General features: G+C 44.4%; 1 protein-coding gene across 1 annotated transcript in view; it reads left to right on the top strand.

Moving 5' to 3' along the window:
- The window catches only part of C2_2H4orf50 (chromosome 2_2 C4orf50 homolog), a 264,277-nt gene that overhangs the window by 58,549 nt on the left and 188,934 nt on the right, over positions 1 to 16,794 (top strand). The window lies entirely within an intron of this gene.

The raw sequence follows: 16,794 nt of genomic DNA, 5'->3' as shown, positions 1-16,794 counted from the left end.
TTCCATTCGCAAACAGGCCGATTCTCAGAATCGGCCTGTTTGCAAACGGAAAAAGGCCTTTTCAGATGCATGTACCTTTTATCATTCGCAATTTAGGTGATGGCAATTTTTTCCGATTACCTAAATTGCTAATGCATTTAGGGAATTGCAATTTGCGAATTCCTATTTGCCGATGCATGTAGCTTTTCCTAGATGCGAACTATACATTTAGGAAATGCTAATTAGCATCAACTTCAAGTTGATGGTAATTTGTGCATGCTTTGAAAAATGAACAAAAATGCATTTTTCAAAGTGCCATGTAGGGCACACATGCCCTTACGGTATGTGTGTGCTTCACATGTGCACACCTACCTTTGTCTGGGGGGTGCATCAGGGGGCCTTAGGCTCCGGGGAACCCTTGGATATGCATTCACAATTTGCGATTACCAGTTTAGTAATCGTAATTTGCGACTGCATTACCATTCAAACAGAAGGCCAGTTACTCACATGCTGAGCCAACATGGACAAACGTTTGGTCTAATCCACTGATTATGAGTTAAACTCCTACCTTCTTTCTTGCAGACAAGCGATAAATTGACGAGTGTGAAGAACACCCACTTAGGGCCATATGTATCAAGCTAATTAGCATTCGCAAAGGCCGAAATTCTGCGAATTTCGGCCTTTGCGAATGCTAATTAGACAAATGGTATGTATCAAACATGTTTGATGCAAAATAAGGAATAGCAAAATTTGCTATTCCTTATTTTGCGATTGCACTTAAGGAATTGCAAATTTTGCGATTCCTTAAATGCAATGTATCAAACAAAAAATATGCAAAAAATGCCATTAAGGATTAGCAAATTACCACCAACTTCTACTTGGTGGTAATTTGCGAATTCTTTCCAAAAAGGTTTTTTCCAAAAAACAAAAGGTGCCATATGATGCCCATACATGCCCTTAGGGCATGTATGTGCGCCATATGCCCCCAAATGTCTTTTTCAGGGGTGCAGCAGGGTGTTCTTGAGACACCCCTGCACCCTTGGAAAAATTCCTAATTTGCGATTAGCAAATTGCTAATTGCAAATTGCACTTTCATTCCTATGGGCCTCCTGGCCCATGGAAATGAATGGGTAATTTGCGATTAGCAATTTGCTAATTGCAAATTAGGAATGCTAAGGAATCGCTATTGAAAAGCGATTTTGTACATACATACCGTTTTGCATTTCCTAAATAGCGATTCCTTAAAATTCGCTATTTAGGAAATGCAAAATGGTTTGATGATACATATGGCAGTTAATCTCCACAAAGCTGGGATCATGGTGTCATTAGAAAGGAATGGGTAGGATGAAGAGGAGTGAGAAGAGCAAGAAAAGTTGAGGCCTGTAAAATGCAAACCACAATTGTGTACATCTCTACTGACTAGGTACATTACTTAGAACCTTCATTCCAGTACACAAAAACTCCTTTTAACAGTCATCTCTACAATCACCCTATCAGCTTTTCAATGTCCCAAAGAGCTGAAGGCAAAGTCTGTATTTCTAAGGTTTTGTGCCTCCAGTCTTAACCACAGACTCCAGGAACTGGTCTTAAATCAGACCCCCATATGGTACTAAACATGCCAGAAGTTCAGTTTTCTGTCTTTTTTACCTGAAAACCTCGGTCAGTTCTCTTGAGTCCTAGAGTTCCCATTAACTCCACCCCTGCATGATGCGGTTGGCTGTGGTTTTGCTGAACTCGCACACACATGCGCGCGTGCACACACACACACACACACACACACACTCTCTCTCTCTCTTTATCGTAGCCAATTCTTCCTTCTAGCGAACAAGAAACTCAGTTTTTTCATAACTGTTGCGAGGGCCCAAGATGGAACAGAGGAGGGGAGGCTTCTACCATCCGACCTGTACTGGAGGCTGCCCCCATGCTCTGCTGTGTGTAAATTGATCCCTGGCTAATGCACTAGTTGTCCAAAGTTTCTTCAGGCGCAACCGGTAAAAACTGCTACCGATGAGAGGACATTCATTGACTGGTGGTTAGTATAGAAAAGGGCTGGTCTTTATAGTCTAGCCCCACCCAAAATGGCTGCCACCTCTTGTGCCTCCCGCACATTTTGTGGGATTTTGGCTGCATGCAGTGGTCCTCAATGGCTGTTCCTCTCTTGAGAAAGCAGGGCAGCATTTCACTCTGCTTCCCTGGGATCTGAGATGCTGAAGACTGTAGCACAGTCTAGAGCACAAGGGTTCTTTGGCAGTAACTACTCCCTTCTCCTCCTACCACCTTGAGGAGGAAACAATTTGCCGAGATTAGCGCAGTAGACATGGGTGTACCCAGCCCTTGAGACACATACCTCAGCTTGAGGGATCCTTACATTGAGAACACCTGTACTTACAATGTGTAGAAGTAAATTAATAATTGGCCTAAATAAGCAACCGATGACACTCTTTCGAATAGGGACATCAAAAGAGACGTCAATATAAAGAGGGTCATGAATGAGTTTTAAGTATCTTGAATACAAGATAGATAATGGGAAATCGATGCAAAGGATAAGCAGAGAGCATGAGGAGAGACATCAGAAAATAGACAGCAGTGGAATGCAAAGGTCTAGATCACCACTCAAGGATATGTTCAGAGAGAAGAGTAATGGCAGAAGATTGACTTCTGAAGGACACCATCCTTGGGTGGTTTGGAGGTACAGGTGCCGCAAAGTGATGCAGGATTACGTACAAAGATATGACTGAAACTAATTTGGAGCGGAACCAGAAATTCAAAACGGGAGCAGCGTTCATGACTGAGTGTACTCGTAGCGGGGGCCAGATTTTAATTGCACCACCAGTAAACACGTGATCTAATGACAAGTTGTTGAATGCTTGTGATGGTTGCAGGTATGCAGTAACTGCAGCCATCCGGTCCTGTGAACCAACAAAAGTAAAGATTGAAAACAGAACCCCAATTTTGCCCTGACGAAGTTGCTGAAGTTTATAGCAATGAAACATGTCGGCATTGAGTAAATATATATGGTATATTAGGAACCATTTTTAATTGGGAATTCTTGCGGCATCAGAATAAAGCTAGCAAGTTTCTCCACATTTTAGCAGTGGTTGCCGATTGCCTTTGGCTATCACAGGGGTTCTAGGTACATACACACATTTTTTCACTTTTAATTTACATGAGTGGACATATAGGTTTTCTATTTGTGCACCACACTAATATTAGTTGGGGAATCACTATTTGTGTTTTTTCCTTTCGTTCTTTACTCACAACAAAGAGAGAGTGGTCAATGATGAGAAGTGGGTAAACTGGCAATTGTTTGCCAGGAACCCCCTCGGGTGTCGCTACCGTGAGGTACTCTCTCTTTGCTCACTTTATTTTCACAATTTAGTGTGGGACTAGACCTGGGTGTAACTTTTTATGTAAGCGAGAACACACCATGACCCTATAGATTAGTGTTAAGGAACGCATCTACGCAGTAGGATAATTGGTCGTTTAACTCTGCCATCTGTCCAACGAGAATTGGTGTGAGGTGGGGGAGGCCTTTGTTGTTGAATATTGACTGAGTGGGGGGCGGCCTCTTCCATTATTCCCCCTAGGGCTCCTTTTGATTGAGTGGGCTGCCTTGGAAGGAGCCAGAATGCTGAGAGAATATGGGACAAAGGGTATGTCTTTTGACTGTAAAGCCATATTTTCAAAGCCTTTCTAAATTGAAGAAGATTTTGTGACTCTAAGATTAACGGACGGGGAATTCCAGATTTTTGAGGTGCTAACCACAAAACCTTTGCAGCACCATCGAGCTTTCCTGAAGATGGGGATTGTCACATATTTGGAGGTCATGGAGCGCAAAGATCTAGAAGGCATGTACCTGTGAAACGTCTAAATGAAAAATGCAGTCCAGAGTTGTGCAGTGCCTTAAAGTCAATGCACAAAGCCTTAAAAGTGATTATTTTCTTTATAGGCAGCCAGTGGAGTTTGTGCTGTGACGTAGAGTCTGAGTGGTGCATGGGAAAACCAAAAATCAAGTGTACCACCGCATTCTGTAAGATCTGGAGTTTTGCCAATAATTTTTCCTGCATGTTAACGTATAGTCAATTGCACTCATCTAATTTGGATAAAATCAGTGCAGTGACAATGGACTTTTGAAGAAAGGAGGAGATGTAAGGAAGAATGTTCCTAGTGATCTTTAAAAGATTGCAAACGGAGGAAGTGATTTGGCTCACCTGATTTTCAAATGTAAGCCGTTTGTTGAAAATTACCCCAAGCTTTCTGATTTTGTCAACTGGTGTGGGAAGAGAACCTAAGTCTGTGGCCACCAATGTGGGGACCAAAAGGTGATGTTATTACTGAAAAGAAGGACCTCATTTTTTTCCGAATTAAGTCTTAGGTAGTTCCCTCTCATCCATGCACTGATGTTCTGCGTGCATTTCCGGAATTGTAGAGCTGTCTGAGAAGGGGTACCTGATACAGAAACAACGATTTGTGTATCGTATGTGTACGATACCACTGAGAAACTGAATGATTTAATATGTTTAGTTAACGGATAATATAATGATTAAACAGCTTAGGACTCGGGGATGCACCCTTTGGAACTCCAAAGAGGAGAGTGAAGAACTTTGACACAAAATCATTCAAGGCTACTTGCTGTTCACTGTCCAAAAGAAAGGAGGCAAGAAGAGAGAGGGTGATGTCTCTAATGCCCATTAGAATCTTGTGGTTAACAATATCAAACTCTGCCAAGAGATCCAAGAGAATCAAGGCAGCGCTGTCGCCTTTGCCCATAATCGTTCTAATATTTTCTGCAGCAACTGTAGGTGCTTTTTTCAGTAGTATGTTGGCTATGAAAAACAAACTGGGCTGCATCCAACAGATTATTTTCATTAATAAAGGTAAATAGTTGTAAATTCAGCGATTTGTCAATGATTTTTGCTGGGAGAGGTAGGCGGGACATAGGACGATAATTACTGGGGTCTAAGGACGGAGCTGTGTGTTTTTTTTATCAGAGGCAAGATGGAAGCCTTTTTTCATTCCTGTGTGGATTATTTGATTGAAAATGGAAGATTGATGAGCCGTGACCACTTAGCTACCTGATGAAGAATTTTAGGGGGACAATGGTCTTCTGGAGAACCTGGTTTATAGCAGGATAGTATCTTGAGAACTTGTTTAATACTTTAGATTGGAAAGTTAAGGGGAGTGGGTCACAAAAGAGTTGATTGACATTGGAATTGTCTGTTTCAAATTAATTAGACAGGTCTTTTACCATTTTAAATAATTCTTTAGAGGAATCTTTGGCTCTGTGTATATTCTTCGTAAAATAGGATGATTTTTCTTGCAGAATCATGGCTTTATAGTTCATAATTGCTTTTCTGTATCTGTTGTTGTCACTTTCATGGTAGTGAAGTCTCCATTTATGCTCTAAATTATGGAAGACTCTTTTCTGTGCCTTTAGTTTGCAGGAGTACCAAGGTTCAGATGGCGCTTTCCTGAAGTTTCTGGAAGTCGAGGGCGGGGCTAGAAGGTTGGTGGCATTAGCTAGCCATGTGTGGTAATTAGCGGCCATATTGTCTGGCTCCATTGCTACAGGAAGTGTGGAGGCTTACAAAATGTTGAGATTTTCTGTGACTATTTTATGCCTCGGTCTGATACTTTTGGTCAAAGAGGATGGATCGATAGGGGTTGAAGCGTCAGTGGACACAATTGGAAACAATAATTGTGAATGATCGGACCATATGGAGGAAATGGCTTGGCGGAATTGTGAGGGATTGGTGATCGGTGAAATTTCCATCCAATGTATGTCCAGCGGTATGGGAGGGAAGGTTGACTATTTGCTTGAGACCAAAACTGTTCAGAATTTCTAGAAGAAGGTTAGAATCTTTATCTAATAAGTTTTCCAGGTGATAGTTAAAATCCCCGAAAAGGGTGAAGTTAGTTGCGTCGAATCTGGTTTCAAGACTCAAACCAGTAAATTAGATGAACTGTGCTTTTGTGGTCAGAGGACGGTAGATAAGAATTTCGTTAAAAGTATTTTTGGCATTGAACTTTATTTTGAAAGTAAATGTTTCACATCAATTGTTTGGGGGAATTGGTGTGTAAATAGCGGTGTGATTATTCCTAAAGATAATCACGAGACCACCTCCTCTGTATGTCAGGTGATCTAGCCTTTATATGAGAAAGCCTGATGTTATGGCGTTAATAAGATCTGGGCTCGCAGAAGGGTTGAGCCAAGTTTCAGTTATAAATGCTCCATCAGTTTGATGCTGATCTATGAAGTGTTCAAAAATTCAATGCAGTTTTTTACTAGCGACCTAGCGTTGATAAGAGTACATCTTATTGAACTTACTGATGATTGGTTAGTGGATTTAGATTTAGATAGGACTTTCTCCTTTATTTTTTCGATACTAAGCAAGAGCTTGCATGAGGAGCAAACTGTTTTATTATGGCTATCCGTGGACGTAACGTGATGCAAGGGGGGGACTTACCATTAGTTTGAAAAAAGAGCAGTTATTCTGATGTATTAGCTCATTTGTGTGCGAGGTCTGAAGCCAAATGGGCAGGTGGACTGGCGCCAGGGCCGCAGACGCACTGCAGCCTTCATTTTGAAGTGCAGGGTCAATGGGGGGCGTGTCAGGGGGTGTGTCGACACAGAGCTAGAGCAGGAGCACTAAAATCCTTCACAAAGTGAGGATAAAACGATTTCAAACGGGGTCCAGAAACCCCTTGTTGCCTATTGCAGGCTCTCCTGCTGGCAGGCAACTACTGGTAAAATAAAGACAAGTTAAAATAAAATGGGTATAAGAAAAACATAAAGAGATAAAGATGAGTGCCAGACTATCCGATTGTAAGTGAGAAGCCATTATGAGATGGCGCTGCTAAGCGCTGTGAGCCAGGCACCTCCCAAATACAAGGAAAATAAAACAATAAGCGGTATAGATAGATGAAGTCAATGCTACCTTTAGCCAAGGCTGCGCGGACGTGCTGCTGCCTTCATTTTGAAATGCCGGATCAATGGAGGGGCGTGTCAGGGGGTCTTGTCGACACAACGCTAGTGCTAGAGCATTAATATTTTAAATATAGTGAGGATAAAACAATTTCAAACGGGGGTCCAGCAACTCCTTGTTGCATATCGCAGGCTCCCCTGCTGGTAGGCAACTACTGGTAATGTAAAGACAAGTTAAAATAAAATGGGTATAAATGAAAAGAATCAAAGCGTGTTTAGTGACAGGATCAAGTAAGACTGTTGTGACTCTGGGAAAGACTCATCTCTGTAGAACCTACTGGTCCAAAACCAGACTTAAAGAGAGTGAAGATTAAAATACTTAGGGCCAGATGTAGGTAAAGTACATTTACCGATTCTAAAATACCGAATTTTACTGATTCGGTATTTTAGAACCGGTAAATGCTATGTAGCAAAAAAATCAGTAAACATTACCGAATCGGTAAGATTCGGTATTTACCGCATCGGTATTTACCATTCGGTAATTGCCATTCATTCCTATGGGCCTGGAGGCCTATAGGAATGAATGGTAATTACCGAATCGGTAAATTGGGGGGACACATTCAAGGGTGCCAGAGTGTCACTTTGAACCCTGTTGCGCTCCTGAATCGTGCTTGTGTGCAGATGTGGCACACATACATGCCCTAAGGGCATGCATGTCTGCCACATGGCACAGTTGAAAATGCACAGATTTGCATTTTCAAAGGTATTCGTTATTTACCACCAACTTATAGTTGGTGGTAAATAACGAATCCTAAAATGGGAAAAGCACTCATTTGAGTGCTCCCTACATTGCAAATTCAGTAATTTACCGATTCGTTATTTTAAGGAATCGGTAATTTACCGATTCCTTAAAATACCAAATCGTTAAATTACCAAATTTGCAATTTAGGCCACCTACATCTCAGTAGCCTAATACCGGACGGTAACGGACGAAATACCGACCGGTATTGGGCAACCTACATCTGGCTCTAGGTCACTTGGGAATAACATAGCCGTTTAATAATGCTAGACAGATGGGGGAAGAACACACTGAGAATAAGCACTACTATGTGAAACTGTAGAAATCATAGTGGTACCAAAAATTGCAAATTTTTGATTCCTGCCTTCATCTATATCAGGTGTGACTAGTTGTAGCAAAGGTAAGGTCAGGGCCTACCATTTGTGTATTAGGGGGGTGCATATCTATGGGTGGACTATCTTCAATTCATTTGAGTTAGTTGATCATACATATGAAGTGTAAGATGTGCACACTCTGAGTAAATTACAGACACATATATGCACTGTATGCTTGCAGGCATTCATATTTTGCAAAGTTAGATTTAAAAACGCCAGTTGGTTGCATTCTTATTGTTGTAATACACGAATATGTTAAATTTCCCTATGTTTCTCATTAGAGGGTTTATTTCCCCTTTGAAACTTGGTGTGGCACTAGTGTCGTTTATGCTTTATGCAGGTGATTCTGCGTTCATTTCTTTAATCTTTTTAGAAAGCAACGACTTGCTGAATCGTGCGGGTGATACTAATAGTCGCTTGACCAAAGAAGCATAAAACAATCTTTATAGAGTCAGGGACAAGTGTTGTGGAACATTCTAGTGTCTGGGACAAGGTTGTGAAATTTGAGGGTCAAATATTGACAAATGTATCATCAGTCACATTGACAAGTTCACTTAGGTAGTCAAAGTGTAGTTTAACTATAGTGAGTAGGGAACCGAATAGACCCACAGAATCTTAACAAGGGTAGCATATTCTGAAATATAAATGTTTTATAGCCCCACTTCCTTCATTACAATTACTGTGGTAGTTGATAATTGTAACGTTTGCTTTGAAGGTCCTTCCCACAGAGTGGTAGCTATGTGCCAAGGTGAACTAAGCATTTTAACAGTCGAAAACTCTCCAGGTCCATGTTTGCGGCCATTGTGTTTGTGAATTTTGGGACGGAAAAGTCCCTTGCATTGTGACGGACATGTACCCTGCCCTGAGTGCCCCTGTTGCAATGATATTAATTACTTTGTCATGGGCAAACATGAATAATGCATGTGCACCATGACATAGGCCCGTCTCATGGATTATGGTATTATTGCACATGGAGGGGCACACTAAACGTTTTCTTCAGGCCCTTTTTACTTGTGTCACTGGAGTGAGATCTACAGACTCTCTCATATACATTTCTACTGTTGTGTGCTTTATTCACCCTTGGCCTACAACAAGTTAATATTCATATGCTGGGAGTATGTGTGCCTGTGAATGGTACAATACATGGAGGATTCTGGGTTCCATTTTGAGAGACCCAGGGCTGACTAGAGGAGCATGAGGAGTTCTTCTAGACAGATTTGTGGGTCGCTGCATTCCTGTGAGATGAGTATGACACACACTGGAGGAAGGAGAGCCAGGCTCTTCAGTTCACTCAAATGATTGTTGTTTGATTCAGAGAGGTCGCTGGAAAGGGCCTGAGCACATCTCAGGAAGGAGATGGGGCTGACAAGAGACCCATAAAGTTTAGGTCCAGGGCCCTAGGCTAATCTTGTGATACACATATCTCTGTCGTCCATGTGTGAGCCTATAATCACTCCCATGAGCTGTGCTTTGGAGTTATCAGATTTGGGGTTGCTGCTGTTGTAATAGACTGCTTTCAGGAGGAAGGGCAAGGCAGATGAAAGGGCACTTCAAAAGGCAGCAAACCCCAAACACAAACTTCAAAGACACTAAATCACATTTGGTGCCTGGGTCTTGGCTGTAGCAAGGGGATCTCAAGGCCCTCAAAATTGCCAACCGTCAAGCAGGAAGTTTGGATGTGGGAGGAGGTGAAACTCTGCAAGACTTCAGCCTGAGACCAGGATTAGGGGTTAAGGTCAGCCAGTCTCCCAGCTGGATACAAGGTCATAACCCAGGGAAATCAAAGGCCACCTAAACCTGGTGCCTGGAGCACCCCGCCTACATACATGCCAGGATCAGTGTACCCTGAGAGGAAGAGAAGATCGCTGGAAGGAGCAAAGTCCAGTGGTGGGAACCTGGTGAGTGGATCCCGTTGCAAGGTGTGAGGAGAAGACTGTCATGCTGATCAGACCCCTGTCTATGTGCAGTGGAAACGCCAATGACTACGTATGCCAGAGGGGGGACACCTTGAAGTTAACTGTGCAGACTGAGCCATTGCCCATTTGCGGTGTGTAAGTTGGCTACACCTTATGCCAGAGGGGTCCTCCTTGAAGTTAACTGCCAAGATCAGGCCACTTTCCATGTGCGGTGGGAAAGTACGTGACCCTGTATGCCATAGGGGGCCACCATGGAGTTAACAGTGCCGATCGGGGAATTGGCCATGTTTGGTGTGTAAGTCGGCAACCGCTTATGCCAGAGGGGGGCCTCCAAGAAGTTAGTGGTGCCGATCAGGCCATTGCCTTGTGCAGCTCAAGAGTCAGCAGGAGGGTGCCGATGTGAAGAGAAACTTGCTCCTGAGCCTATCCGCCGTTGCGCGTATGCAGAGTAGGTGTGCTGACCCTGTATATCAAACACACAAAAGGTGATTAGAGGGTGCTTGCAATAAGTCTAACCACTAGCAATCGTTTAATTAGCATTCCATCCCATCATTTGTTTGCCCATCAAGCCACCCTAGATTAGACCCAGCCATATGCAAATCAGTCTTAACCCTGTATGAGGGGGGGGTTCATCTTAAAGGAAAAGGATGATTGCCTGGCTGGTGGCATTGTCGTGGGATCCTGGGCCCTGACTGAGGATCGGAACCAGAAGCCATTGTATCCTCCCCACCTGACCTGGGGTAAGGATCAAGGGAAACTTATCATCACACCAGAGGAGCACCAAGGACACCCAGCCGCTGCCCTTGTAGAGCCGGGAGTGTTACTCACTGAAGAGAGATGCTGCAGCCTCCGAAGCCATGAGTGAGGCTCCGGTACCAGTTTACACAACAACTGACAAAGTAATACAGATATTCACACAGTTTAGTCACTATCCACTATATTTAGTGAGACACTATACATTGTTAAAGTCCTCCATCCAAATATTTATTTTTATATATCCACTCATACTTCAATGCAAATTGCTATATATATATAATGCATATTTAAATAACGAAGCAAACCACATTCACTGGATGATGTCATCAGTGATGTCATCATTGATGTCATTTGAGATGTCATCAGTGATGTCACTGACCATGTCATGAATGAGGTAATATGTGACATCATCAGCAGTGGATTGCGGGTGCGCGAAATATAGTTAGTAAAACCAAATATATAAGAGCAATTTCAATGGTTTTGTATGAGTGAAATGTCCAGCTAACTATAACACCCCTAAAACTTATAGTTTTTTGAGTGAATTTCAAAGGTTTTTTAAAAGCTTATACCTAACTATATAAGGCCTGAAACCTATGGTTTTTTCAGTGAATTTGCAAGGTTTTTTAAATGCTAATTCCTAACTATATAAGGCCTGAAACCTATGGTTTTTAAATTGAATTTGCAAGGTTTTTTAAATGACAATTTTTAAATGTATTAATTTGTTTTTTTTCATACTGATTTACTACATTTTTGTAGGCAGGTGTTCAGAGGGCACGCCCCCTTTTTACAACACTCTGCAGCGCAACCCCTGGCGCGTTTGCAGAGGAGGAACTAATTCCCCTTGCATACTGGGGGTCCCTGGGGGGCAACTAGGTCACCAGGAGCCTCCAGTATAAGCCAGGGGGCTGCATAGCAGAGAGGTGTAATGAGGCACACCCTTTTTTACACCTCTCTGCAACACCGCCCCGGGCGTGTTTGCAGAGGGGAACTAATTCCCCTTGCATACTGGGGGTCCCTGGGGGCCAACTAGCCCACCTGGAACCAGCAGTATGCGCCAGGGGGCTGCATTGCAGAGAGGTGTAATGAGGCCACACCCTTTTTTACACCTCTCTGCAGCGCAACCCCTGGCATGTTTGCAGAGTAGGAACTAATTCCCCTTGCATACTGGGGGTACCTGGGGGCCAACTAGCCCATCAGGAGCCTCCAGTATGCGCCAAGGGCCTGCATTGCTTTGCCCTGGGGGTGGCGGTCCCCGGGGAAGTGTGGGAGGGATTGGGGACCCCCCCCACACTTCTTTATCACTATGCCCGCGCGATTTGGTCCCCCCGGGGGGTAATTTTTTAAAAAACAGACCAGGTTTAAAAAAAAAATGTGGTCCTTTTTTGTCCTTGTGGGACCACCTGGGCAGGCCTAGGGTGTCAGGGTGTATCTACCCTGCCCTCTTTTTGTGTTCTTCAAGTTTGTTTTTTTGCTTTCTTTTGCCTTTGTCTATCGAGCACAAGATGGATGTTAACACTTCCTGGATAGAAGTGTTGACAGCCAATGAGTATACAGCTTTCTCGGGAAGGCATGCTGATTGGCTGCCACTGTCTGTCAACACTAGCACAAGATGGATGCCAACACTTCCTGGTTAGAAGTGTTGACAGCCAATGAGCATGCAGCTTTCTCGGGAAGGCATGCTGATTGGCTGCCACTGTCTGTCAACACTCCAAACCAGAAAGTGTTGTCAGCCATCTTGTGCCTCGGTAGAACCAAGGCACAAGAAAGCAGTGAAACAAAGGCGCAAACCATGCAAAGGGAAGCACCCTGACCCCCTAGGCCGGCTCAGGGGGGTCCCACAAGGACCCCACAGGCCCCCCAAAAAATTATTATTTTTGTTAAAAATCGCGGGGTACGCGCACCGTACGCGTACCGTACAGAGTACAGTAAGCTTACAGTAAGCTTACTGTAAGCTTACTGTGCTCTGTACGGTACGCATACCCCACGATTTTTAAAAACAAGCATTTGCAATGCAATAGGTCTCGCATTAGGAAAGTTTGAGCTATTGGTATTGTAAATGACAAATTTTTTATTTATGTGTTGGTTTTGAAAATAGCGAATTATAGTATTTGTAATGCAGTATGTGTTGTATTTACGTAACTTAGACATATTGATATTACAAATAACAATGGCTTTTATTTTTTGTTAATAATTAATACTTAAATAAAAGGTATTGTAATTTATAATGGCAATAGCTTAAAGTTTTGTAAATACCTTTTGTAAAGATTATGTTCAGTGTATTTTATTGTGACGAAAATCCAAGAACAGAAGTGAAATATTAACATCTTTTTGTGACATTTGTAATAAAGGTTGAAACATTGAGAGAACATATTTGAACCAGTTGTGGTTGAATGGTTGCACAGATTGATGCTGTGGTGGCACTGAGTGATGTTGTGGTGGCGAACGAGTGATGCTGTGGCATTCAGTGATGATGTGGTAGCACATTGTGATGTTGTGGTGACCCTGAGTGATGCTGTGGTGGTGCTGAGTGATGCTGTATGCTATGCTATGTTTTGTTTTCCTATCCTATGTTTTGTTTTGTTATGCTATGCTATGTTTTTCTATCCAATGCTTTGATTTGTTATGCTATGCTATGCAGTGTTTTGTTATGCTATGCTATGTTTTGTCATGCTATGCTATGTTTTGTGATGCTATGCTGTTTTGTTGTGTTTTGTTATGCTATGCTATGTTTTGTTATGCTATGTTATGTTTTGTTATGCTATGCTATGTTTTGTGTTGCGATGCTATGTTTTGCTATTCTGGTGTATGTGTGGTTGTGTGTGTGTGGTTGTGTGTGTGTGGGGTTGTGTGTGTATGGGATTGTGTGTGTGGGGTTGTGTGTTTGTGTGTGGGGGTTGTGTGTGGGGGGAGTTGAGGGGGCAGTGTGTGTAGGGGCAGTGTGTGAGTGGTCTGTGTGAGTGGGCAGTGTGTGAGTGGGTTGTGTGTGTGGGGGGGATGTGTGGTTGTGTGTGTGTGGGTATGTGTTTGTGTGGGGTTGTGTGTATGTTGCTCCAGACTGAAAGCGCTTCCCCCATAGAGGTGCCCCCCGGAACAGGAGAAAGTGCTCCAAATAAGGACCTCGAGAAGTGATGCAAAGCTCCAGGTTGGGTTTCCATCCCTCAAGCAATGCTGGCGCGAAGCCATTAATAAAGGACACAAGGCATGTGACGAGGATGCGGTTCGCGCGCGCACACGTACCTCCAGGCTAGGTACAGTTTTCTAATGTATAGCTTTGGCAATCCTTGGACCTTCGGTAATGCCAATAAAGCATTATTGCCTAGCATTGCATTGTATCGTTGACTTTTCACATTCCTGGCCTATATACATTATGCAACGTTTCTTTGAAGTTACCAGACCGGACAGTTGTTGTTGTTTGTAATGGCTGCTTATCACCTTAATAATAACTCTCCCTGTCTCCACCAGCTCCCTCCCGCTCGGCCCCGCAGGTCCCCCTCCCCTTGGTGTCAGGGCCCACCGAACTGCCACATGGGCACTGATAAAGAGTGATGGATGGGCTGTGGCTGTCTCCACTGGGGCCAGTGCTCGGCTGGGAGTATCTTAGTGCACCGGTGGCCAGGAGTCTGGCAGTGTGAGAGGAGGAGAGAGAGGGAGGGCAGGGGGGGTGTAGGGATGCGATGGAGAGAAGCAGGGCAGGGAGGGTGGTGTAGATCAAGGCAGTCTTAGAGGGAGATGAGAAGTGTGAGGGAGGGAATGAGGAATCTGGAAAAGAAAGGATTTAAAGGAAGAATAACGGGTGGAAAAGAGGAGAGACCAGTGGAGGGATTGAAGAGGGGAAGGGGAAAGGAGAACACAGCTATGGATAAAATAAATTGGTATATAGAAGAAAGAGACGTTGGAGGGAAGAGTAGAATGGAAGAGAGAATGGAGGGAAGGAAAAGAGAGGGTTTAGATTAGGGAGGGAAAGAAGGAGAGGGCGGAGGAAGGGAGCACTACAGAGGGTGGACACAGAGAAAGATACAGGGAGGACAGGAAAGGAGGAAGTGACTTTGTCTCACTGGAGAAGTAACAGCTGCATGAATGTCTGAGAAGACAAACAAACAACAAGTTCTTATTAACTCAGATCAAATGTGCTTTCAAATGTTCTGCTGCAGGGGGTTAAGCGCTGACGGGTCATCGCAGAGCTGCACAATGGTGCTTCAACGCTGGGTTCGGCCTGATGCTGGGGGGGGGGCTCGCAAGTGAGCATGACAAATGTTTCCTAAAGGCTGACCGAATGAGGCGGGCACCAAGTTGGTCGGAGGGGTGGGATCTGGGGCAGGCAGGGAGCTGCGGCAGGTAGCGGGAGAAGGAGGTTGCCGGGTGGCTGGTATTGCAAATAGAACAAGAAGTCCTCTTATGGTGCGCCAAGCCAATGAAACTTTTCGCTCCACAGGGGTTAACACCATGGTTTTCTAAATACTCTATTTGTGGCTCTATAATTCAAAATGACCTTCGTTATGCAGGGCCAGCATTTTAATTTTGGTTTAGGACACGCAAGCCAGGTTTGCAGGAAGGTGTGGCGAGGGCGCATCTGTCTGCCGGGGGGCGGGCGAGGGTTGGGGGCTCTGTTTCGGAGGGCGGTCTCGGGAGGGAACAAATGGTGCTGGGGTGCGGGGCGGGCGTCTAAGCAAAGGGGACAGAATAACAAAGAGGTATTGTAGGCATGACAACAACATATCGGGTGGTGGTACTCGTGGATGACCCAAAGGGCATAATGCAGGAATTAGGCCTTATTAGTTGGTGCGATACGGAATTAGTGGGCCACAAAGGGCGCCCAGCAAGTGAGACAGTTCACCTTGCCGAGACGGTAGGACAATAGTAGAGCTACGGGGCAGAGGAAGTCATTGGGCGCTGTCTCGGGGAAAGTGTACTGGGTTTGGGCTGGGGGGGGAGGGGGCGGGTGCCAGGGTGCAAAAAAGCTTAAAAGGGGTGGCAGACAGAAAGGGTGCTAAAGGGAGTGGGGGGATGAATCACAAGGTCCCCAAAAAAAAAAAGAAGGGGGGGCGGCGGCCAAGGAAGACACGGCGTAGGGGCAGGGACAATGAGGAGGGGGTCATCAGAAGGAGGGATTTGTAAGAGGAGGAGAACAAGGATGACGGCCGATGGTAAGGGTTGGCGAATGGGGTTGGGGAGGGGCTGGGGGTGAGCATGGAGAAGCGACGGCAGGGAGTGGGACACCTCATCCACCCCCTCCGCCTCCACCCCGGGAAGATTAATAAGGAGGCAAGGATCATCACAACGGCTTCTGATGTCCAAACGGGGTTTGGGCGGGGGATGGGGTCAGGCGCAGCGAGAGGAGGAGGATGCCCAATGAGCAAGAATAGGACGTTGGGCGAGTTAGATCAAGGCTGCCACGGTGCATACAAGGGCATGTGTATCGGTATCGGTGTTAAATGGAGGCAGGGGTTAGGGCCCTAAAGAATTGCCATGGCCAGTGGAGTGGTTGAAGCAGTGCGAGTGGGGCTACGCTGCGAGGAGGGAGTCCAAGGAGGGGGAGCATCTCTACCAAGTTGGCCGAGGGGACAGGTGGGGGCGGGAAGAAGGTTGCGGAGGCTGAGAGTACAGTGAGTGATGCGCAGGGAGACGGGGGTGATAGTTACTTATCTTTTAAAAAAAATATTTTTATTGTTTTTTTTGTTGCAGAGGTAACAGCATGCAAGGACAAGACAAATCCATAAAAAAAATCCAACAAAAATCGTTACAGAGAACAGCAGTTATACAATTAAATCCAACTTTCAATAGGGGACCATAACTTCCGGCCAAGAGTCTTCTTTTTGAACCCCTTCAGTTTGTAGACTGCAATTTCCATTGTATAAACATTTAACAACTTTCCCAACCATAACTCGAAAGTTGGTGGATCTATATCTAACCATCTGGAAGTAATACAGAGTCGGTAAATAGACATTCCGATAAACATAAAGTGTTCTTGGTCTATGGATAGATTTCGAGAGGGAAAGTAAACACCGAAAATGATAACAGCAGGAAGAAGCGTTATTTGAGCATGCA

Source organism: Lissotriton helveticus, chromosome 2_2 (assembly GCF_964261635.1).
Source record: "Lissotriton helveticus chromosome 2_2, aLisHel1.1, whole genome shotgun sequence".
NCBI lineage: Eukaryota > Metazoa > Chordata > Amphibia > Caudata > Salamandridae > Lissotriton > Lissotriton helveticus.
The sequence above is the reverse complement of the archived record's forward strand: the minus strand, read 5'-3'. Positions and strand labels throughout refer to the sequence as shown.